Source organism: Cetorhinus maximus, chromosome 14 (genome assembly GCF_964194155.1).
Source record: "Cetorhinus maximus chromosome 14, sCetMax3.hap1.1, whole genome shotgun sequence".
NCBI classification, from domain to species: Eukaryota; Metazoa; Chordata; class Chondrichthyes; order Lamniformes; family Cetorhinidae; genus Cetorhinus; species Cetorhinus maximus.
The window spans coordinates 24660543-24681891 of NC_135892.1; the positions used below are offsets into that span (position 1 = coordinate 24660543).

General features: G+C 45.4%; 6 non-coding genes and 6 pseudogenes across 6 annotated transcripts; all 12 read right to left on the bottom strand.

Annotated features, from left to right (window-relative positions):
* Positions 1-1150: 1150 nt before the first annotated feature.
* LOC144690199 (U5 spliceosomal RNA) lies at positions 1151-1265 on the bottom strand. Its single transcript, XR_013578801.1, has one exon. It is a non-coding gene; the product is annotated as a U5 spliceosomal RNA (small nuclear RNA).
* A 911-nt stretch (positions 1266-2176) lies between these two features.
* LOC144690035 (SAP30-binding protein pseudogene) lies at positions 2177-3070 on the bottom strand (annotated as a pseudogene).
* A 1694-nt stretch (positions 3071-4764) lies between these two features.
* LOC144690279 (U5 spliceosomal RNA) lies at positions 4765-4879 on the bottom strand. Its single transcript, XR_013578861.1, has one exon. It is a non-coding gene; the product is annotated as a U5 spliceosomal RNA (small nuclear RNA).
* A 910-nt stretch (positions 4880-5789) lies between these two features.
* LOC144690102 (SAP30-binding protein pseudogene) lies at positions 5790-6683 on the bottom strand (annotated as a pseudogene).
* Positions 6684-8377: 1694 nt separating this feature from the next.
* On the bottom strand, positions 8378-8492 carry LOC144690186 (U5 spliceosomal RNA). The gene has a single exon (XR_013578787.1). It is a non-coding gene; the product is annotated as a U5 spliceosomal RNA (small nuclear RNA).
* Positions 8493-9454: 962 nt separating this feature from the next.
* On the bottom strand, positions 9455-10297 carry LOC144690036 (SAP30-binding protein pseudogene; annotated as a pseudogene).
* A 1833-nt stretch (positions 10298-12130) lies between these two features.
* LOC144690214 (U5 spliceosomal RNA) lies at positions 12131-12245 on the bottom strand. Its single transcript, XR_013578813.1, has one exon. It is a non-coding gene; the product is annotated as a U5 spliceosomal RNA (small nuclear RNA).
* A 913-nt stretch (positions 12246-13158) lies between these two features.
* On the bottom strand, positions 13159-14052 carry LOC144690103 (SAP30-binding protein pseudogene; annotated as a pseudogene).
* Positions 14053-15747: 1695 nt separating this feature from the next.
* Positions 15748-15862, bottom strand: LOC144690187 (U5 spliceosomal RNA). The gene has a single exon (XR_013578789.1). It is a non-coding gene; the product is annotated as a U5 spliceosomal RNA (small nuclear RNA).
* A 911-nt stretch (positions 15863-16773) lies between these two features.
* Positions 16774-17667, bottom strand: LOC144690037 (SAP30-binding protein pseudogene; annotated as a pseudogene).
* A 1695-nt stretch (positions 17668-19362) lies between these two features.
* Positions 19363-19477, bottom strand: LOC144690206 (U5 spliceosomal RNA). Its single transcript, XR_013578807.1, has one exon. It is a non-coding gene; the product is annotated as a U5 spliceosomal RNA (small nuclear RNA).
* Positions 19478-20388: 911 nt separating this feature from the next.
* On the bottom strand, positions 20389-21282 carry LOC144690038 (SAP30-binding protein pseudogene; annotated as a pseudogene).
* Positions 21283-21349: the final 67 nt, after the last annotated feature.

Consider the following 21349-nt stretch of genomic DNA (forward strand, 5'->3'; position numbering starts at 1 on the left):
CTTTTTATTTAAGGCACTGCAGAGATTGGAAATCTGGAAAAAAAAAATGAAGTGGTAGAAATACTCATTAGGTCTGGTAGCATCAGTGGAGCAAAAAACAGAGTTAACCCCCCGCTGAACTTTTCACCGAATTGTGATAACTCTTGAAGCCTTTAAAAATAGCAGGTGGGTCCCGATTCTGTGATCCCTGACGTCGTTCCTTGGCTGTATGATTTTTGAGATTGCCTTAAAGGTTGCGGGCTAGTTCCTGTCAAAAGCCTGCACCTGGCAATCCCGCCCTGGCTGGCTCCATTGCGTAGATAGGCATGTCCTCCTCCTTTGTGGAAAAGTTTATGACGAAAAACACCTTTGACCACAAGTCCACCAGGCGAGTCTGTACATATCATCCTAGAGGCCCTGTGGGAAAAGGAGATGGTCGATCATGTTTGATGGTTCCCTGAGCAGACTGTCAAAGTTATTTGGCAGGATGCCTCATCACCGATCCATAGGTGCTCCTCCTTCGCTGTCCTTGACCGTGACTCGGACGGTGTTTGATACCCCATGGTATGGGGCTCGATTGGTCATAGCATTGTCTTCACGACCATGCCCTGGCAGAACCATGCTCATGGTCTGTCCCCTGCCAGGTAAGTACTTTCAAATAACTCACTCAAGTTATCGTGAAATACTTTGTAGATCTGCTGCTAATCAAGTGTTTTTTTTCTCAGGCCAGTGATTTTAATGTTAAACACCTGTTCCCTCCATATTAGAGTATGTCAATATAGTGCAGAGAGGATGGGGCCAGTGAAGTTGGGAAAGCATTGCTCAGGATAAAATAACATACAAAGTTAGATCCATGTACACAATCTTTATGCACAGACATATCTTGGGAGTATAGGAATTATTTTGGACAACTCATTTGGGTCTAGGTCCCTATTCCCCTCTCCCCTGTATTCATGACTGGTAGGCATAAATAGAACTTGCAATAATCTCATTGAAGCATTTACATGAGAAAAAAAAGACCCTTTGGCCCATCACGCAAACGCCAAGCACACGCAGAGCACTCTAAAAGCCAGTCATAATGCATAGTATTGGAGAAAGCTCCGAAAGAAACGCTCCCTCAGCAAATAATAATACCCGTAATAAGATCAATCTTTCTTTTGGTTCGTAAGACAGCCCCACTAAAGCAGGACCACTAAAAAATTAATTTAAACTCTGAGCACTCCTCTCCACGGAAATCTTTAGTAAAAGGCGAAAGATTTATACGATCTGAAGAGAAACCAGAGCACATTAACCTATCGACCAACCCAACTCTCGACCCACCACGCACTTAGCTCTTTAACATCATACTGAACCAACGCACCGACAGTCAACTCCGACACTAGAGAAAGACCAATATAACTGACATGGAGTTTTATAAAAACAATCAACTAGAAAACGGTAGTAGCCTTTAAAAAGACGAATAACTATTAATCGTTCGCACAGCATTATAGTTATGTAAATGAGAGGGCGGGGCCTATGTGGCCGCTTCCCGCAGGAAGTTGATGTTGTAGAATGGATTGTGGGCACTGTATTTGTTGTTTAGTAAAAGCCTTTTTTTTAAAACATGAAAGTAAAAATCTTTTATTTGTGCTTCTACACTGCCGGCAGTTTACAATGCTTCATTACAATCATACATAAGTGTGCAGCGTGCGTTCACTCAGTCACTGTTTATAGCACAAGTGCAACAGGTTACAGCATGAGACAGACAGAAAGCAGCATCAATATCCAGACATGTAGGCTTGATTTCCAGACCTGTGATCACCAGCTGCCCTGTTGCCTCACCTTCCCCCTTCCCTATCTCCACCCTCTCCCCATCTTGCCCACCCAACCCATTCCACCCCTCAATCTCCTCCAGCTAGCCAATTTACAGGGTAAGTTACAGGTCACTATATGTCCAGTTTAGAGCCCTTCAGTATTGAAATTGCAGCCGCCGTTCCCCACTCATCAAGGAGGCGTAATGTTTTTTTAGGTTGACCGTATATGGGACATGAAGGACCCTAAATTGGGCAGTAAAGGACTCTTCCAACCTGTCTGTGAGCCAGCTGTAGAGATGAGAATCGGTAGCAGTAAGTAGGAAAAAGAAAGTTCTAGAATGTAAACCTGACCCATGAGGGCTTAACCTCAGCGGCCACCCAGAGACAGTACTCTCGACATGAGCTCATTGCTTGGCGTTCTTCACAATGGTCCCCACAGCGGAAATGACCGTGGTTTTTGCCCCGCTGGCACTGGTGGTTACCGTGACGACCCCTGGTAGCGTAGCGGTGGTGGTAATGATTGTCGGCTGAGCTATTGTCGTCGCAGGCACTGCAGAGTCCCATTTCCTCTTCCTTTTCTGGGAATCTGCCACGGTCGTGCTTGCTGTGGTTGTGGTGGCTGTGCCAGAACTGGTGTTGGTTCCTGTTTTTGTTCTGGTCACAAATTCAATCTTTGCTCGCTCCTTCTTGACTTTCTCTATTTTGTCCATTTCTATTTTCTGGGCCTTGGCTAATGCCTCATAGTACGAGTCCTCTGACCATCCATGGGGGTCAAACATGTCCTTTGGGTAGTTTGTACCGTGTTCAACAATGCCACAGAACTGAATGAGTTTTTCATAAATGCTGGGGTTGCGGAACTCCTTTTTTCTCTGAATGATGTTGTTCATGTCAAGGCCTTCACTCAGCTTTCGGTCGTACAGCTTCTGAATTTTCTCCTGTAATTGATTGGAGCACCTCCCCATGGGCTCGGGAGGCAGTTTGATGTCATCAGGCGACATGTTCCTCACTTTTTCTGAAAACGAAGCAACCAGTTCCTGCGGATTCTTCTTCTGCACGTCGAGGATGTCTTTTAAACCATCTGCCTCCAGCAGCTCTGTTTCTGAATCTTCACCTTCCAGTGGACTGCTGCTCTCGTCCTCTTCCCCAAGCTCATCTGCCTGCTCCATTCTGCTGATATCATCATCGCCATATGCAGCAGACACCAGCCCTCCTTTCGTGGCGGTCTCCGTATCAGTTTCCGAGTCGGAATCATCCTCATAAGCGACGAGGGTGAGCAGATCATTTCGCTTGGTCGCCATTTTCGCTGGCGAAAGATTTATACCATCTGAAGAAAAACCAGAGTGTACTAATTTTCATGGCGCCACTTCTCTCTACCCACCACGCCCTTAGCACTTTAACATCACACTAAGTAAACTATTGCCTGTCAACATTGATACCAGAGAACGACCAGTTTACTTGATATAGATTTTAATAAAAGCAATTAACTAAAAATCACCAATGTCCTACAGAAAGAGGAATAACTGTTGACATATCACACAGCATTCTAGTTATGCAAATATGTGGGCAGGGCCTACCTGACCACGTCCCAGGGAAGGAGAAGTTGTAGACTGTGGGTACTGTGCTGCTCAAGACGTTATCATTGCTTCCCTCAAACTCTTTGTGCAAGCTCCCATGAAAAGTGAGGGAAAGGAAGCCCAAAGTCTGGAGTAGTGAGCGACAGCAACTTCCAGAGGAAGAGGAGAGCAAGGTACTGCAGAGAGGAGTCATACAGCCTTGAAACGTTAACTCTGTTTCTCTCTCCACAGATGTTGCCGGATCTGCTGAGTTTTTCCCGCATTTTCTCTTTTTATTTAAGGCACTGCAGAGATTGGAAATCTGGAAAAAAAAAATAAAGTGGTAGAAATACTCATTAGGTCTGGTAGCATCAGTGGAGCAAAAAACAGAGTTAACCCCCCGCTGAACTTTTCACCGAATTGTGATAACTCTTGAAGCCTTTAAAAATAGCAGGTGGGTCCCGATTCTGTGATCCCTGACGTCGTTCCTTGGCTGTATGATTTTTGAGATTGCCTTAAAGGTTGCGGGCTAGTTCCTGTCAAGAGCCTGCACCTGGCAATCCCGCCCTGGCTGGCTCCATTGCGTAGATAGGCATGTCCTCCTCCTTTGTGGAAAAGTTTATGACGAAAAACACCTTTGACCACAAGTCCACCAGGCGAGTCTGTACATATCATCCTAGAGGCCCTGTGGGAAAAGGAGATGGTCGATCATGTTTGATGGTTCCCTGAGCAGACTGTCAAAGTTATTTGGCAGGATGCCTCATCACCGATCCATAGGTGCTCCTCCTTCGCTGTCCTTGACCGTGACTCGGACGGTGTTTGATACCCCATGGTATGGGGCTCGATTGGTCATAGCATTGTCTTCACGACCATGCCCTGGCAGAACCATGCTCATGGTCTGTCCCCTGCCAGGTAAGTACTTTCAAATAACTCACTCAAGTTATCGTGAAATACTTTGTAGATCTGCTGCTAATCAAGTGTTTTTTTTCTCAGGCCAGTGATTTTAATGTTAAACACCTGTTCCCTCCATATTAGAGTATGTCAATATAGTGCAGAGAGGATGGGGCCAGTGAAGTTGGGAAAGCATTGCTCAGGATAAAATAACATACAAAGTTAGATCCATGTACACAATCTTTATGCACAGACATATCTTGGGAGTATAGGAATTATTTTGGACAACTCATTTGGGTCTAGGTCCCTATTCCCCTCTCCCCTGTATTCATGACTGGTAGGCATAAATAGAACTTGCAATAATCTCATTGAAGCATTTACATGAGAAAAAAAAGACCCTTTGGCCCATCACGCAAACGCCAAGCACACGCAGAGCACTCTAAAAGCCAGTCATAATGCATAGTATTGGAGAAAGCTCCGAAAGAAACGCTCCCTCAGCAAATAATAATACCCGTAATAAGATCAATCTTTCTTTTGGTTCGTAAGACAGCCCCACTAAAGCAGGACCACTAAAAAATTAATTTAAACTCTGAGCACTCCTCTCCACGGAAATCTTTAGTAAAAGGCGAAAGATTTATACGATCTGAAGAGAAACCAGAGCATACTAAGCTATCGACCAACCCAACTCTCAACCCACCACGCACTTAGCTCTTTAACATCATACTGAACCAACGCACCGACAGTCAACTCCGACACTAGAGAAGACCAATATAACTGACATGGAGTTTTATAAAAACAATCAACTAAAAAACGGTAGTAGCCTTTAAAAAGACGAATAACTATTAATCGTTCGCACAGCATTATAGTTATGTAAATGAGAGGGCGGGGCCTATGTGGCCGCTTCCCGCAGGAAGTTGATGTTGTAGAATGGATTGTGGGCACTGTATTTGTTGTTTAGTAAAAGCCTTTTTTTTAAAACATGAAAGTAAAAATCTTTTATTTGTGCTTCTACACTGCCGGCAGTTTACAATGCTTCATTACAATCATACATAAGTGTGCAGCGTGCGTTCACTCAGTCACTGTTTATAGCACAAGTGCAACAGGTTACAGCATGAGACAGACAGAAAGCAGCATCAATATCCAGACATGTAGGCTTGATTTCCAGACCTGTGATCACCAGCTGCCCTGTTGCCTCACCTTCCCCCTTCCCTATCTCCACCCTCTCCCCATCTTGCCCACCCAACCCATTCCACCCCTCAATCTCCTCCAGCTAGCCAATTTACAGGGTAAGTTACAGGTCACTATATGTCCAGTTTAGAGCCCTTCAGTATTGAAATTGCAACCGCCGTTCCCCACTCATCAAGGAGGCGTAATGTTTTTTTAGGTTGACCGTATATGGGACATGAAGGACCCTAAATTGGGCAGTAAAGGACTCTTCCAACCTGTCTGTGAGCCAGCTGTAGAGATGAGAATCGGTAGCAGTAAGTAGGAAAAAGAAAGTTCTAGAATGTAAACCTGGCCCATGAGGGCTTAACCTCAGCGGCCACCCAGAGACAGTACTCTCGACATGAGCTCATTGCTTGGCGTTCTTCACAATGGTCCCCACAGCGGAAATGACCGTGGTTTTTGCCCCGCTGGCACTGGTGGTTACCGTGACGACCCCTGGTAGCGTAGCGGTGGTGGTAATGATTGTCGGCTGAGCTATTGTCGTCGCAGGCACTGCAGAGTCCCATTTCCTCTTCCTTTTCTGGGAATCTGCCACGGTCGTGCTTGCTGTGGTTGTGGTGGCTGTGCCAGAACTGGTGTTGGTTCCTGTTTTTGTTCTGGTCACAAATTCAATCTTTGCTCGCTCCTTCTTGACTTTCTCTATTTTGTCCATTTCTATTTTCTGGGCCTTGGCTAATGCCTCATAGTACGAGTCCTCTGACCATCCATGGGGGTCAAACATGTCCTTTGGGTAGTTTGTACCGTGTTCAACAATGCCACAGAACTGAATGAGTTTTTCATAAATGCTGGGGTTGCGGAACTCCTTTTTTCTCTGAATGATGTTGTTCATGTCAAGGCCTTCACTCAGCTTTCGGTCGTACAGCTTCTGAATTTTCTCCTGTAATTGATTGGAGCACCTCCCCATGGGCTCGGGAGGCAGTTTGATGTCATCAGGCGACATGTTCCTCACTTTTTCTGAAAACGAAGCAACCAGTTCCTGCGGATTCTTCTTCTGCACGTCGAGGATGTCTTTTAAACCATCTGCCTCCAGCAGCTCTGTTTCTGAATCTTCACCTTCCAGTGGACTGCTGCTCTCGTCCTCTTCCCCAAGCTCATCTGCCTGCTCCATTCTGCTGATATCATCATCGCCATATGCAGCAGACACCAGCCCTCCTTTCGTGGCGGTCTCCGTATCAGTTTCCGAGTCGGAATCATCCTCATAAGCGACGAGGGTGAGCAGAACATTTCGCTTGGTCGCCATTTTCGCTGGCGAAAGATTTATACCATCTGAAGAAAAACCAGAGTGTACTAATTTTCATGGCGCCACTTCTCTCTTCCCACCACGCCCTTAGCACTTTAACATCACACTATGTAAACTATTGACTGTCAACATTGATACCAGAGAACGACCAGTTTACTTGATATAGATTTTAATAAAAACAATTAACTAAAAATCACCAATGTCCTACAGAAAGAGGAATAACTGTTGACATATCACACAGCATTCTAGTTATGCAAATATGTGGGCAGGGCCTACCTGACCACGTCCCAGGGAAGGAGAAGTTGTAGACTGTGGGTACTGTGCTGCTCAAGACGTTATCATTGCTTCCCTCAAACTCTTTGTGCAAGCTCCCATGAAAAGTGAGGGAAAGGAAGCCCAAAGTCTGGAGTAGTGAGTGACAGCAACTTCCAGAGGAAGAGGAGAGCAAGGTACTGCAGAGAGGAGTCATACAGCCTTGAAACGTTAACTCTGTTTCTCTCTCCACAGATGTTGCCGGATCTGCTGAGTTTTTCCCGCATTTTCTCTTTTTATTTAAGGCACTGCAGAGATTGGAAATCTGGAAAAAAAAAATAAAGTGGTAGAAATACTCATTAGGTCTGGTAGCATCAGTGGAGCAAAAAACAGAGTTAACCCCCCGCTGAACTTTTCACCGAATTGTGATAACTCTTGAAGCCTTTAAAAATAGCAGGTGGGTCCCGATTCTGTGATCCCTGACGTCGTTCCTTGGCTGTATGATTTTTGAGATTGCCTTAAAGGTTGCGGGCTAGTTCCTGTCAAGAGCCTGCACCTGGCAATCCCGCCCTGGCTGGCTCCATTGCGTAGATAGGCATGTCCTCCTCCTTTGTGGAAAAGTTTATGACGAAAAACACCTTTGACCACAAGTCCACCAGGCGAGTCTGTACATATCATCCTAGAGGCCCTGTGGGAAAAGGAGATGGTCGATCATGTTTGATGGTTCCCTGAGCAGACTGTCAAAGTTATTTGGCAGGATGCCTCATCACCGATCCATAGGTGCTCCTCCTTCGCTGTCCTTGACCGTGACTCGGACGGTGTTTGATACCCCATGGTATGGGGCTCGATTGGTCATAGCATTGTCTTCACGACCATGCCCTGGCAGAACCATGCTCATGGTCTGTCCCCTGCCAGGTAAGTACTTTCAAATAACTCACTCAAGTTATCGTGAAATACTTTGTAGATCTGCTGCTAATCAAGTGTTTTTTTTCTCAGGCCAGTGATTTTAATGTTAAACACCTGTTCCCTCCATATTAGAGTATGTCAATATAGTGCAGAGAGGATGGGGCCAGTGAAGTTGGGAAAGCATTGCTCAGGATAAAATAACATACAAAGTTAGATCCATGTACACAATCTTTATGCACAGACATAGCTTGGGAGTATAGGAATTATTTTGGACAATTCATTTGGGTCTAGGTCCCTATTCCCCTCTCCCCTGTATTCATGACTGGTAGGCATAAATAGAACTTGCAATAATCTCATTGAAGCATTTACATGAGAAAAAAAAGACCCTTTGGCCCATCACGCAAACGCCAAGCACACGCAGAGCACTCTAAAAGCCAGTCATAATGCATAGTATTGGAGAAAGCTCCGAAAGAAACGCTCCCTCAGCAAATAATAATACCCGTAATAAGATCAATCTTTCTTTTGGTTCGTAAGACAGCCCCACTAAAGCAGGACCACTAAAAAATTAATTTAAACTCTGAGCACTCCTCTCCACGGAAATCTTTAGTAAAAGGCGAAAGATTTATACGATCTGAAGAGAAACCAGAGCATACTAAGCTATCGACCAACCCAACTCTCAACCCACCACGCACTTAGCTCTTTAACATCATACTGAACCAACGCACCGACAGTCAACTCCGACACTAGAGAAAGACCAATATAACTGACATGGAGTTTTATAAAAACAATCAACTAAAAAACGGTAGTAGCCTTTAAAAAGACGAATAACTATTAATCGTTCGCACAGCATTATAGTTATGTAAATGAGAGGGCGGGGCCTATGTGGCCGCTTCCCGCAGGAAGTTGATGTTGTAGAATGGATTGTGGGCACTGTATTTGTTGTTTAGTAAAAGCCTTTTTTTTAAAACATGAAAGTAAAAATCTTTTATTTGTGCTTCTACACTGCCGGCAGTTTACAATGCTTCATTACAATCATACATAAGTGTGCAGCGTGCGTTCACTCAGTCACTGTTTATAGCACAAGTGCAACAGGTTACAGCATGAGACAGACAGAAAGCAGCATCAATATCCAGACATGTAGGCTTGATTTCCAGACCTGTGATCACCAGCTGCCCTGTTGCCTCACCTTCCCCCTTCCCTATCTCCACCCTCTCCCCATCTTGCCCACCCAACCCATTCCACCCCTCAATCTCCTCCAGCTAGCCAATTTACAGGGTAAGTTACAGGTCACTATATGTCCAGTTTAGAGCCCTTCAGTATTGAAATTGCAACCGCCGTTCCCCACTCATCAAGGAGGCGTAATGTTTTTTTAGGTTGACCGTATATGGGACATGAAGGACCCTAAATTGGGCAGTAAATGACTCTTCCAACCTGTCTGTGAGCCAGCTGTAGAGATGAGAATCGGTAGCAGTAAGTAGGAAAAAGAAAGTTCTAGAATGTAAACCTGACCCATGAGGGCTTAACCTCAGCGGCCACCCAGAGACAGTACTCTCAACATGAGCTCATTGCTTGGCTTTCTTCACAATGGTCCCCACAGCGGAAATGACCGTGGTTTATGCCCCGCTGGCACTGGTGGTTACCGTGACGACCCCTGGTAGCGTAGCGGTGGTGGTAATGATTGTCGGCTGAGCTATTGTCGTCGCAGGCACTGCAGAGTCCCATTTCCTCTTCCTTTTCTGGGAATCTGCCACGGTCGTGCTTGCTGTGGTTGTGGTGGCTGTGCCAGAACTGGTGTTGGTTCCTGTTTTTGTTCTGGTCACAAATTCAATCTTTGCTCGCTCCTTCTTGACTTTCTCTATTTTGTCCATTTCTATTTTCTGGGCCTTGGCTAATGCCTCATAGTACGAGTCCTCTGACCATCCATGGGGGTCAAACATGTCCTTTGGGTAGTTTGTACCGTGTTCAACAATGCCACAGAACTGAATGAGTTTTTCATAAATGCTGGGGTTGCGGAACTCCTTTTTTCTCTGAATGATGTTGTTCATGTCAAGGCCTTCACTCAGCTTTCGGTCGTACAGCTTCTGAATTTTCTCCTGTAATTGATTGGAGCACCTCCCCATGGGCTCGGGAGGCAGTTTGATGTCATCAGGCGACATGTTCCTCACTTTTTCTGAAAACGAAGCAACCAGTTCCTGCGGATTCTTCTTCTGCACGTCGAGGATGTCTTTTAAACCATCTGCCTCCAGCAGCTCTGTTTCTGAATCTTCACCTTCCAGTGGACTGCTGCTCTCGTCCTCTTCCCCAAGCTCATCTGCCTGCTCCATTCTGCTGATATCATCATCGCCATATGCAGCAGACACCAGCCCTCCTTTCGTGGCGGTCTCCGTATCAGTTTCCGAGTCGGAATCATCCTCATAAGCGACGAGGGTGAGCAGATCATTTCGCTTGGTCGCCATTTTCGCTGGCGAAAGATTTATACCATCTGAAGAAAAACCAGAGTGTACTAATTTTCATGGCGCCACTTCTCTCTTCCCACCACGCCCTTAGCACTTTAACATCACACTAAGTAAACTATTGACTGTCAACATTGATACCAGAGAACGACCAGTTTACTTGATATAGATTTTAATAAAAGCAATTAACTAAAAATCACCAATGTCCTACAGAAAGAGGAATAACTGTTGACATATCACACAGCATTCTAGTTATGCAAATATGTGGGCAGGGCCTACCTGACCACGTCCCAGGGAAGGAGAAGTTGTAGACTGTGGGTACTGTGCTGCTCAAGACGTTATCATTGCTTCCCTCAAACTCTTTGTGCAAGCTCCCATGAAAAGTGAGGGAAAGGAAGCCCAAAGTCTGGAGTAGTGAGCGACAGCAACTTCCAGAGGAAGAGGAGAGCAAGGTACTGCAGAGAGGAGTCATACAGCCTTGAAACGTTAACTCTGTTTCTCTCTCCACAGATGTTGCCGGATCTGCTGAGTTTTTCCCGCATTTTCTCTTTTTATTTAAGGCACTGCAGAGATTGGAAATCTGGGAAAAAAAAAATAAAGTGGTAGAAATACTCATTAGGTCTGGTAGCATCAGTGGAGCAAAAAACAGAGTTAACCCCCCGCTGAACTTTTCACCGAATTGTGATAACTCTTGAAGCCTTTAAAAATAGCAGGTGGGTCCCGATTCTGTGATCCCTGACGTCGTTCCTTGGCTGTATGATTTTTGAGATTGCCTTAAAGGTTGCGGGCTAGTTCCTGTCAAAAGCCTGCACCTGGCAATCCCGCCCTGGCTGGCTCCATTGCGTAGATAGGCATGTCCTCCTCCTTTGTGGAAAAGTTTATGACGAAAAACACCTTTGACCACAAGTCCACCAGGCGAGTCTGTACATATCATCCTAGAGGCCCTGTGGGAAAAGGAGATGGTCGATCATGTTTGATGGTTCCCTGAGCAGACTGTCAAAGTTATTTGGCAGGATGCCTCATCACCGATCCATAGGTGCTCCTCCTTCGCTGTCCTTGACCGTGACTCGGACGGTGTTTGATACCCCATGGTATGGGGCTCGATTGGTCATAGCATTGTCTTCACGACCATGCCCTGGCAGAACCATGCTCATGGTCTGTCCCCTGCCAGGTAAGTACTTTCAAATAACTCACTCAAGTTATCGTGAAATACTTTGTAGATCTGCTGCTAATCAAGTGTTTTTTTTCTCAGGCCAGTGATTTTAATGTTAAACACCTGTTCCCTCCATATTAGAGTATGTCAATATAGTGCAGAGAGGATGGGGCCAGTGAAGTTGGGAAAGCATTGCTCAGGATAAAATAACATACAAAGTTAGATCCATGTACACAATCTTTATGCACAGACATATCTTGGGAGTATAGGAATTATTTTGGACAATTCATTTGGGTCTAGGTCCCTATTCCCCTCTCCCCTGTATTCATGACTGGTAGGCATAAATAGAACTTGCAATAATCTCATTGAAGCATTTACATGAGAAAAAAAAGACCCTTTGGCCCATCACGCAAACGCCAAGCACACGCAGAGCACTCTAAAAGCCAGTCATAATGCATAGTATTGGAGAAAGCTCCGAAAGAAACGCTCCCTCAGCAAATAATAATACCCGTAATAAGATCAATCTTTCTTTTGGTTCGTAAGACAGCCCCACTAAAGCAGGACCACTAAAAAATTAATTTAAACTCTGAGCACTCCTCTCCACGGGAGGTGTCAGCTGTGGCTCAGTCCATAGCACCCTCGCCTTTGAATCAGAAGGTTGTGGGTTCATGTCCCACTCCCGGAGACCAAGAACTGTGATTGTACTCGAAAGAGTTACAATCTGTGACTGTTGATAACTCAAAAGGAAATCTTTAGTAAAAGGCGAAAGATTTATACGATCTGAAGAGAAACCAGAGCATATTAAGCTATCGACCAACCCAACTCTCAACCCACCACGCACTTAGCTCTTTAACATCATACTGAACCAACGCACCGACAGTCAACTCCGACACTAGAGAAAGACCAATATAACTGACATGGGGTTTTATAAAAACAATCAACTAAAAAACGGTAGTAGCCTTTAAAAAGACGAATAACTATTAATCGTTCGCACAGCATTATAGTTATGTAAATGAGAGGGCGGGGCCTATGTGGCCGCTTCCCGCAGGAAGTTGATGTTGTAGAATGGATTGTGGGCACTGTATTTGTTGTTTAGTAAAAGCCTTTTTTTTAAAACATGAAAGTAAAAATCTTTTATTTGTGCTTCTACACTGCCGGCAGTTTACAATGCTTCATTACAATCATACATAAGTGTGCAGCGTGCGTTCACTCAGTCACTGTTTATAGCACAAGTGCAACAGGTTACAGCATGAGACAGACAGAAAGCAGCATCAATATCCAGACATGTAGGCTTGATTTCCAGACCTGTGATCACCAGCTGCCCTGTTGCCTCACCTTCCCCCTTCCCTATATCCACCCTCTCCCCATCTTGCCCACCCAACCCATTCCACCCCTCAATCTCCTCCAGCTAGCCAATTTACAGGGTAAGTTACAGGTCACTATATGTCCAGTTTAGAGCCCTTCAGTATTGAAATTGCAACCGCCGTTCCCCACTCATCAAGGAGGCGTAATGTTTTTTTAGGTTGACCGTATATGGGACATGAAGGACCCTAAATTGGGTAGTAAAGGACTCTTCCAACCTGTTTGTGAGCCAGCTGTAGAGATGAGAATCAGTAGCAGTAAGTAGGAAAAAGAAAGTTCTAGAATGTAAACCTGACCCATGAGGGCTCAACCTCAGCGGCCACCCAGAGACAGTACTCTCGACATGAGCTCATTGCTTGGCTTTCTTCACAATGGTCCCCACAGCGGAAATGACCGTGGTTTTTGCCCCGCTGGCACTGGTGGTTACCGTGACGACCCCTGGTAGCGTAGCGGTGGTGGTAATGATTGTCGGCTGAGCTATTGTCGTCGCAGGCACTGCAGAGTCCCATTTCCTCTTCCTTTTCTGGGAATCTGCCACGGTCGTGCTTGCTGTGGTTGTGGTGGCTGTGCCAGAACTGGTGTTGGTTCCTGTTTTTGTTCTGGTCACAAATTCAATCTTTGCTCGCTCCTTCTTGACTTTCTCTATTTTGTCCATTTCTATTTTCTGGGCCTTGGCTAATGCCTCATAGTACGAGTCCTCTGACCATCCATGGGGGTCAAACATGTCCTTTGGGTAGTTTGTACCGTGTTCAACAATGCCACAGAACTGAATGAGTTTTTCATAAATGCTGGGGTTGCGGAACTCCTTTTTTCTCTGAATGATGTTGTTCATGTCAAGGCCTTCACTCAGCTTTCGGTCGTACAGCTTCTGAATTTTCTCCTGTAATTGATTGGAGCACCTCCCCATGGGCTCGGGAGGCAGTTTGATGTCATCAGGCGACATGTTCCTCACTTTTTCTGAAAACGAAGCAACCAGTTCCTGCGGATTCTTCTTCTGCACGTCGAGGATGTCTTTTAAACCATCTGCCTCCAGCAGCTCTGTTTCTGAATCTTCACCTTCCAGTGGACTGCTGCTCTCGTCCTCTTCCCCAAGCTCATCTGCCTGCTCCATTCTGCTGATATCATCATCGCCATATGCAGCAGACACCAGCCCTCCTTTCGTGGCGGTCTCCGTATCAGTTTCCGAGTCGGAATCATCCTCATAAGCGACGAGGGTGAGCAGATCATTTCGCTTGGTCGCCATTTTCGCTGGCGAAAGATTTATACCATCTGAAGAAAAACCAGAGTGTACTAATTTTCATGGCGCCACTTCTCTCTACCCACCACGCCCTTAGCACTTTAACATCACACTAAGTAAACTATTGACTGTCAACATTGATACCAGAGAACGACCAGTTTACTTGATATAGATTTTAATAAAAACAATTAACTAAAAATCACCAATGTCCTACAGAAAGAGGAATAACTGTTGACATATCACACAGCATTCTAGTTATGCAAATATGTGGGCAGGGCCTACCTGACCACGTCCCAGGGAAGGAGAAGTTGTAGACTGTGGGTACTGTGCTGCTCAAGACGTTATCATTGCTTCCCTCAAACTCTTTGTGCAAGCTCCCATGAAAAGTGAGGGAAAGGAAGCCCAAAGTCTGGAGTAGTGAGCGACAGCAACTTCCAGAGGAAGAGGAGAGCAAGGTACTGCAGAGAGGAGTCATACAGCCTTGAAACGTTAACTCTGTTTCTCTCTCCACAGATGTTGCCGGATCTGCTGAGTTTTTCCCGCATTTTCTCTTTTTATTTAAGGCACTGCAGAGATTGGAAATCTGGGAAAAAAAAAATAAAGTGGTAGAAATACTCATTAGGTCTGGTAGCATCAGTGGAGCAAAAAACAGAGTTAACCCCCCGCTGAACTTTTCACCGAATTGTGATAACTCTTGAAGCCTTTAAAAATAGCAGGTGGGTCCCGATTCTGTGATCCCTGACGTCGTTCCTTGGCTGTATGATTTTTGAGATTGCCTTAAAGGTTGCGGGCTAGTTCCTGTCAAAAGCCTGCACCTGGCAATCCCGCCCTGGCTGGCTCCATTGCGTAGATAGGCATGTCCTCCTCCTTTGTGGAAAAGTTTATGACGAAAAACACCTTTGACCACAAGTCCACCAGGCGAGTCTGTACATATCATCCTAGAGGCCCTGTGGGAAAAGGAGATGGTCGATCATGTTTGATGGTTCCCTGAGCAGACTGTCAAAGTTATTTGGCAGGATGCCTCATCACCGATCCATAGGTGCTCCTCCTTCGCTGTCCTTGACCGTGACTCGGACGGTGTTTGATACCCCATGGTATGGGGCTCGATTGGTCATAGCATTGTCTTCACGACCATGCCCTGGCAGAACCATGCTCATGGTCTGTCCCCTGCCAGGTAAGTACTTTCAAATAACTCACTCAAGTTATCGTGAAATACTTTGTAGATCTGCTGCTAATCAAGTGTTTTTTTTCTCAGGCCAGTGATTTTAATGTTAAACACCTGTTCCCTCCATATTAGAGTATGTCAATATAGTGCAGAGAGGATGGGGCCAGTGAAGTTGGGAAAGCATTGCTCAGGATAAAATAACATACAAAGTTAGATCCATGTACACAATCTTTATGCACAGACATATCTTGGGAGTATAGGAATTATTTTGGACAATTCATTTGGGTCTAGGTCCCTATTCCCCTCTCCCCTGTATTCATGACTGGTAGGCATAAATAGAACTTGCAATAATCTCATTGAAGCATTTACATGAGAAAAAAAAGACCCTTTGGCCCATCACGCAAACGCCAAGCACACGCAGAGCACTCTAAAAGCCAGTCATAATGCATAGTATTGGAGAAAGCTCCGAAAGAAACGCTCCCTCAGCAAATAATAATACCCGTAATAAGATCAATCTTTCTTTTGGTTCGTAAGACAGCCCCACTAAAGCAGGACCACTAAAAAATTAATTTAAACTCTGAGCACTCCTCTCCACGGAAATCTTTAGTAAAAGGCGAAAGATTTATACGATCTGAAGAGAAACCAGAGCATACTGAGCTATCGACCAACCCAACTCTCAACCCACCACGCACTTAGCTCTTTAACATCATACTGAAACAACGCACCGACAGTCAACTCCGACACTAGAGAAAGACCAATATAACTGACATGGAGTTTTATAAAAACAATCAACTAAAAATCGGTAGTAGCCTTTAAAAAGACGAATAACTATTAATCGTTCGCACAGCATTATAGTTATGTAAATGAGAGGGCGGGGCCTATGTGGCCGCTTCCCGCAGGAAGTTGATGTTGTAGAATGGATTGTGGGCACTGTATTTGTTGTTTAGTAAAAGCCTTTTTTTTAAAACATGAAAGTAAAAATCTTTTATTTGTGCTTCTACACTGCCGGCAGTTTACAATGCTTCATTACAATCATACATAAGTGTGCAGCGTGCGTTCACTCAGTCACTGTTTATAGCACAAGTGCGACAGGTTACAGCATGAGACAGACAGAAAGCAGCATCAATATCCAGACATGTAGGCTTGATTTCCAGACCTGTGATCACCAGCTGCCCTGTTGCCTCACCTTCCCCCTTCCCTATCTCCACCCTCTCCCCATCTTGCCCACCCAACCCATTCCACCCCTCAATCTCCTCCAGCTAGCCAATTTACAGGGTAAGTTACAGGTCACTATATGTCCAGTTTAGAGCCCTTCAGTATTGAAATTGCAGCCGCCGTTCCCCACTCATCAAGGAGGCGTAATGTTTTTTTAGGTTGACCGTATATGGGACATGAAGGACCCTAAATTGGGCAGTAAAGGACTCTTCCAACCTGTCTGTGAGCCAGCTGTAGAGATGAGAATCGGTAGCAGTAAGTAGGAAAAAGAAAGTTCTAGAATGTAAACCTGACCCATGAGGGCTTAACCTCAGCGGCCACCCAGAGACAGTACTCTCGACATGAGCTCATTGCTTGGCGTTCTTCACAATGGTCCCCACAGCGGAAATGACCGTGGTTTTTGCCCCGCTGGCACTGGTGGTTACCGTGACGACCCCTGGTAGCGTAGCGGTGGTGGTAATGATTGTCGGCTGAGCTATTGTCGTCGCAGGCACTGCAGAGTCCCATTTCCTCTTCCTTTTCTGGGAATCTGCCACGGTCGTGCTTGCTGTGGTTGTGGTGGCTGTGCCAGAACTGGTGTTGGTTCCTGTTTTTGTTCTGGTCACAAATTCAATCTTTGCTCGCTCCTTCTTGACTTTCTCTATTTTGTCCATTTCTATTTTCTGGGCCTTGGCTAATGCCTCATAGTACGAGTCCTCTGACCATCCATGGGGGTCAAACATGTCCTTTGGGTAGTTTGTACCGTGTTCAACAATGCCACAGAACTGAATGAGTTTTTCATAAATGCTGGGGTTGCGGAACTCCTTTTTTCTCTGAATGATGTTGTTCATGTCAAGGCCTTCACTCAGCTTTCGGTCGTACAGCTTCTGAATTTTCTCCTGTAATTGATTGGAGCACCTCCCCATGGGCTCGGGAGGCAGTTTGATGTCATCAGGCGACATGTTCCTCACTTTTTCTGAAAACGAAGCAACCAGTTCCTGCGGATTCTTCTTCTGCACGTCGAGGATGTCTTTTAAACCATCTGCCTCCAGCAGCTCTGTTTCTGAATCTTCACCTTCCAGTGGACTGCTGCTCTCGTCCTCTTCCCCAAGCTCATCTGCCTGCTCCATTCTGCTGATATCATCATCGCCATATGCAGCAGACACCAGCCCTCCTTTCGTGGCGGTCTCCGTATCAGTTTCCGAGTCGGAATCATCCTCATAAGCGACGAGGGTGAGCAGATCATTTCGCTTGGTCGCCATTTTCGCTGGCGAAAGATTTATACCATCTGAAGAAAAACCAGAGTGTACTAATTTTCATGGCGCCACTTCTCTCTACCCACCACGCCCTTAGCACTTTAACATCACACTAAGTAAACTATTGACTGTCAACATTGATACCAGAGAACGACCAGTTTACTTGATATAGATTTTAATAAAAACAATTAACTAAAAATCACCAATGTCCTACAGAAAGAGGAATAACTGTTGACATATCACACAGCATTCTAGTTATGCAAATATGTGGGCAGGGCCTACCTGACCACGTCCCAGGGAAGGAGAAGTTGTAGACTGTGGGTACTGTGCTGCTCAAGACGTTATCATTGCTTCCCTCAAACTCTTTGTGCAAGCTCCCATGAAAAGTGAGGGAAAGGAAGCCCAAAGTCTGGAGTAGTGAGCGACAGCAACTTCCAGAGGAAGAGGAGAGCAAGGTACTGCAGAGAGGAGTCATACAGCCTTGAAACGTTAACTCTGTTTCTCTCTCCACAGATGTTGCCGGATCTGCTGAGTTTTTCCCGCATTTTCTCTTTTTATTTAAGGCACTGCAGAGATTGGAAATCTGGGAAAAAAAAAATAAAGTGGTAGAAATACTCATTAGGTCTGGTAGCATCAGTGGAGCAAAAAACAGAGTTAACCCCCCGCTGAACTTTTCACCGAATTGTGATAACTCTTGAAGCCTTTAAAAATAGCAGGTGGGTCCCGATTCTGTGATCCCTGACGTCGTTCCTTGGCTGTATGATTTTTGAGATTGCCTTAAAGGTTGCGGGCTAGTTCCTGTCAAAAGCCTGCACCTGGCAATCCCGCCCTGGCTGGCTCCATTGCGTAGATAGGCATGTCCTCCTCCTTTGTGGAAAAGTTTATGACGAAAAACACCTTTGACCACAAGTCCACCAGGCGAGTCTGTACATATCATCCTAGAGGCCCTGTGGGAAAAGGAGATGGTCGATCATGTTTGATGGTTCCCTGAGCAGACTGTCAAAGTTATTTGGCAGGATGCCTCATCACCGATCCATAGGTGCTCCTCCTTCGCTGTCCTTGACCGTGACTCGGACGGTGTTTGATACCCCATGGTATGGGGCTCGATTGGTCATAGCATTGTCTTCACGACCATGCCCTGGCAGAACCATGCTCATGGTCTGTCCCCTGCCAGGTAAGTACTTTCAAATAACTCACTCAAGTTATCGTGAAATACTTTGTAGATCTGCTGCTAATCAAGTGTTTTTTTTCTCAGGCCAGTGATTTTAATGTTAAACACCTGTTCCCTCCATATTAGAGTATGTCAATATAGTGCAGAGAGGATGGGGCCAGTGAAGTTGGGAAAGCATTGCTCAGGATAAAATAACATACAAAGTTAGATCCATGTACACAATCTTTATGCACAGACATATCTTGGGAGTATAGGAATTATTTTGGACAACTCATTTGGGTCTAGGTCCCTATTCCCCTCTCCCCTGTATTCATGACTGGTAGGCATAAATAGAACTTGCAATAATCTCATTGAAGCATTTACATGAGAAAAAAAAGACCCTTTGGCCCATCACGCAAACGCCAAGCACACGCAGAGCACTCTAAAAGCCAGTCATAATGCATAGTATTGGAGAAAGCTCCGAAAGAAACGCTCCCTCAGCAAATAATAATACCCGTAATAAGATCAATCTTTCTTTTGGTTCGTAAGACAGCCCCACTAAAGCAGGACCACTAAAAAATTAATTTAAACTCTGAGCACTCCTCTCCACGGAAATCTTCAGTAAAAGGCGAAAGATTTATACGATCTGAAGAGAAACCAGAGCATACTAAGCTATCGACCAACCCAACTCTCGACCCACCACGCACTTAGCTCTTTAACATCATACTGAACCAACGCACCGACAGTCAACTCCGACACTAGAGAAAGACCAATATAACTGACATGGAGTTTTATAAAAACAATCAACTAAAAAACGGTAGTAGCCTTTAAAAAGACGAATAACTATTAATCGTTCGCACAGCATTATAGTTATGTAAATGAGAGGGCGGGGCCTATGTGGCCGCTTCCCGCAGGAAGTTGATGTTGTAGAATGGATTGTGGGCACTGTATTTGTTGTTTAGTAAAAGCCTTTTTTTTAAAACATGAAAGTAAAAATCTTTTATTTGTGCTTCTACACTGCCGGCAGTTTACAATGCTTCATTACAATCATACATAAGTGTGCAGCGTGCGTTCACTCAGTCACTGTTTATAGCACAAGTGCAACAGGTTACAGCATGAGACAGACAGAAAGCAGCATCAATATCCAGACATGTAGGCTTGATTTCCAGACCTGTGATCACCAGCTGCCCTGTTGCCTCACCTTCCCCCTTCCCTATCTCCACCCTCTCCCCATCTTGCCCACCCAACCCATTCCACCCCTCAATCTCCTCCAGCTAGCCAATTTACAGGGTAAGTTACAGGTCACTATATGTCCAGTTTAGAGCCCTTCAGTATTGAAATTGCAGCCGCCGTTCCCCACTCATCAAGGAGGCGTAATGTTTTTTTAGGTTGACCGTATATGGGACATGAAGGACCCTAAATTGGGCAGTAAAGGACTCTTCCAACCTGTCTGTGAGCCAGCTGTAGAGATGAGAATCGGTAGCAGTAAGTAGGAAAAAGAAAGTTCTAGAATGTAAACCTGACCCATGAGGGCTTAACCTCAGCGGCCACCCAGAGACAGTACTCTCGACATGAGCTCATTGCTTGGCGTTCTTCACAATGGTCCCCACAGCGGAAATGACCGTGGTTTTTGCCCCGCTGGCACTGGTGGTTACCGTGACGACCCCTGGTAGCGTAGCGGTGGTGGTAATGATTGTCGGCTGAGCTATTGTCGTCGCAGGCACTGCAGAGTCCCATTTCCTCTTCCTTTTCTGGGAATCTGCCACGGTCGTGCTTGCTGTGGTTGTGGTGGCTGTGCCAGAACTGGTGTTGGTTCCTGTTTTTGTTCTGGTCACAAATTCAATCTTTGCTCGCTCCTTCTTGACTTTCTCTATTTTGTCCATTTCTATTTTCTGGGCCTTGGCTAATGCCTCATAGTACGAGTCCTCTGACCATCCATGGGGGTCAAACATGTCCTTTGGGTAGTTTGTACCGTGTTCAACAATGCCACAGAACTGAATGAGTTTTTCATAAATGCTGGGGTTGCGGAACTCCTTTTTTCTCTGAATGATGTTGTTCATGTCAAGGCCTTCACTCAGCTTTCGGTCGTACAGCTTCTGAATTTTCTCCTGTAATTGATTGGAGCACCTCCCCATGGGCTCGGGAGGCAGTTTGATGTCATCAGGCGACATGTTCCTCACTTTTTCTGAAAACGAAGCAACCAGTTCCTGCGGATTCTTCTTCTGCACGTCGAGGATGTCTTTTAAACCATCTGCCTCCAGCAGCTCTGTTTCTGAATCTTCACCTTCCAGTGGACTGCTGCTCTCGTCCTCTTCCCCAAGCTCATCTGCCTGCTCCATTCTGCTGATATCATCATCGCCATATGCAGCAGACACCAGCCCTCCTTTCGTGGCGGTCTCCGTATCAGTTTCCGAGTCGGAATCATCCTCATAAGCGACGAGGGTGAGCAGATCATTTCGCTTGGTCGCCATTTTCGCTGGCGAAAGATTTATACCATCTGAAGAAAAACCAGAGTGTACTAATTTTCATGGCGCCACT